This window comes from Camelina sativa, chromosome 19 (genome assembly GCF_000633955.1).
Source record: "Camelina sativa cultivar DH55 chromosome 19, Cs, whole genome shotgun sequence".
NCBI lineage: Eukaryota > Viridiplantae > Streptophyta > Magnoliopsida > Brassicales > Brassicaceae > Camelina > Camelina sativa.
The window spans coordinates 13,813,357-13,816,219 of NC_025703.1; the positions used below are offsets into that span (position 1 = coordinate 13,813,357).

The following is a 2,863-nucleotide window of genomic DNA, read 5'->3' on the forward strand; positions in this document are numbered from 1 at the left end:
GTTCTGCTGTTTTCGAGATGGGCAATACCAAAGTAATTGCAGCTGTCTATGGACCAAGAGAGGTTCTTGATTTGACCTATAAAGATTGGTGCTTTAGTTGTATATAATCCAGTGAATTAAGCCATTTGGTTTATTTCTGTTTATCTTGGTGAGAGCATTTTATCTCCAACGGAGAAGTCAAGTTGCATATCTAATCTTAAGCTGATCGGAGATTGGAAAGTGTTGGTGCACGCAGATCTGCTATATTATATTGCTTCACCACACCACCCAACGTCCAAAGAAAAAAAAAACTCATCTTTTTGAGTCCTTTGCACGATCTCGGAGAAGGAAAGAAAAAACACCGACCTAGAAGAAAATGATTCATCTTTTTTTCTGAATTCGCCAAATAAAGTCTTTGTCTTTGGAAAAAAAAAGTCTTTTACTTTTTCTATTGAATTAGTCCTCAAAACAGGTGAAATTATTTCTTGGCTTTTTTCAACTTTTGGTTGAGATCATTATGATTCTGTTCGTGTAAGCTTTTTTTTTTTTTTTTTGATTTGGTAATGTGAATGTTCTCTTTTCAGTTTTGAGTTTTTATTTATTAGTTTTGGAATTGGGATTAGTTTTGTTGCATTTTATTTACACAATCTTATTTTTCAGTAGAAACGTAAAATATGGATCTTGTGCCTATTTCTTTGTGGGATTGGTGATGTACTGATGTTTATGAGAAAAGTGAATGCTTTAAAATGAAGCTTTGCTTTATAGGTTTATTCATTTGATTTTTTTTTTTTAAAAAAATATTAGAGAATCCTTGAAGCTATGTTGCATTTATGACATTGTTTGCTTACATTTTTCGAATGAATTCTCTGTTTTACAATGTTGTTGAAGTTAACTTATTCTCTCTGCTTTTTTTGTGTATCAGCTTTGTTCTTTTGATAACCAAGATCCCCCAAGTCTGCTCAACTAAATTTGAGATCTTTCTATAGGTATATGTTCTTTGCTTTTCATTGCTAATAACAAACAAAAGACTCTAGTTGTTGGCATCTTGCGGTGGATTGGATCAAAATATTGTTGCCTGCTACTCGTTTATCTTATGACATTTCCTATTTTTAGTTGATCTTTTGTGGCTCAAAGTGAGTTTTAATTTAGTTTTCTTTAGAGGTTCTTGTGTTTAATCTCTTCACTGATCTGTTTTTTTCTTGAGTTGTAAACTCTTTAAATCTTTTCTTGTTTGTATATGTATGAAGTAATGATTATGTTTAGTTTGGTGTCTATGTCTTAAATGATGAACAGGTAGTTGTCTCTTTTTGGTGTTATTTGATGGACGAAGATGCTGCTGTGATAACATTTGGAACGCCTGAAATGGTGAATAAGGAAGAAGACGGTTGTAGCCCGAGAGGAGACTCTACAGGGAAGGCAATGGCCTCAAAGCCTAAAGAGAAAAAGATTCTGAGGTTGACTAAGTTTGAGTTTCTCTTCGAATTGTCTCTTTGATCTGTATCGTTAAAGAAACAGAGGAGGACGAAGATGACGTCGGGGACGAGAATGCCGGCATGGAGGGAGAGAGAAAACAACAGGAGGAGAGGGAGACGACGGAGAGCAATGGCAGCTAACTACGAGCTTCCTATGCATTGCGATAACAACGAAGTTCTTAAAGCACTCTGCATTCTGCAACGAAGCTGATTGGATCGTCGAGCTTGATGGCACCACTTACATCAAGGTTCGTTTTTTTCTCCAATCCGGATCTCATTTTTTTTTTTAATCTCTGTGCTTACTCAGATTCAAAACAAGAGCATGCATTGGTATGTATATGCTTTCCTGAGTTGCCAGAGTTTCTGCAGGAGGTTTTCAACTATGTGACAAGTTCCCTTAATTGATAAATAAAGATGAAGATCGAACAAGAAGGAGAAGAGAAGTGTATTCGGGAATCGGAGAAGGAGAAGAGAAGCTGATGATTTGTTCAATGTGTTAATAAAGATCTCGACTTTGTTAACTCGATCCTTTATCATCTTAATTGCTATTCCGTCTGGTGTTATTGACGCGATTGGATCATCTGATAACGATAACGTTGTTTCTATCCTCGGCTCTTTCGATAGTCGTCTCTCTGCTCTTGAAAAGGCTATGCGTCCCACTCAGGTTTGTATTTAGTTAAGAGTTGCTTCTCTGATTGTTTTCATATTCAGATCTGGAATTAAACATATCTATCTCCCTCTCTATGGAGAGTTTGCTGAGACTTGATCGGATTTTGGTTTGACTGTGTGTTTTTTGAAATCTCTCAGATTAGAACGCATGCTATAAGGAAAGCTCATGAGAATATTGATAGGACTCTTAAGGCTGCTGAGGTTATTTTGTCTCAGTTCGATCTCCTTCGTCAAGTTTGTTGCTTCCCCCCATTTATGTGAGATTTCAATGATTTGATTGTATTCAAATCGATCGTTATAAATAGATAGTTCTCGAGCAGAGGTTGGATCGGTATGTTATTCACCAAGTTTATTAGTCTCACTCCCAACAGTTTTTTTTAGCATATGTTAGATTTACTATTTTTAGCCAACCTTGGTCCAATTCTTGTCAATGCTAGGCAGGATAGGAGACTTGGCACAATATGTTTCATTCTACTGCACTCTTTTCAGCTATCATTTGGTGGGATTACTGGTCTTTAGAAATGATTTCTTCTATATTTAGTGTGTATAACTTCCAAGTGAATTAGGATGCTAATCTTTTGCCGGATAAACTTATTTTTCGTCTGTGAGAGGTCCAAATGCCGTTGTTTTTAGCTCTTACTTTACATCCTCGTTAAAAAAAACATCAATAAAAAAAAGAAACAAATACAACAAATCAAAACCGCACAATAAATCATTCACAAAACTATTCACAAATAAGATGC

The 2,863-nt window shown here is 35.7% G+C and overlaps 1 long non-coding RNA gene across 1 annotated transcript; it reads left to right on the forward strand.

The window, feature by feature from the left end:
• LOC104766286 lies at positions 532–2,640 on the forward strand. The gene is made up of 4 exons (XR_763987.2): positions 532–965; positions 1,273–1,699; positions 1,821–2,115; positions 2,259–2,640. It is a non-coding gene; the product is annotated as an uncharacterized LOC104766286 (long non-coding RNA).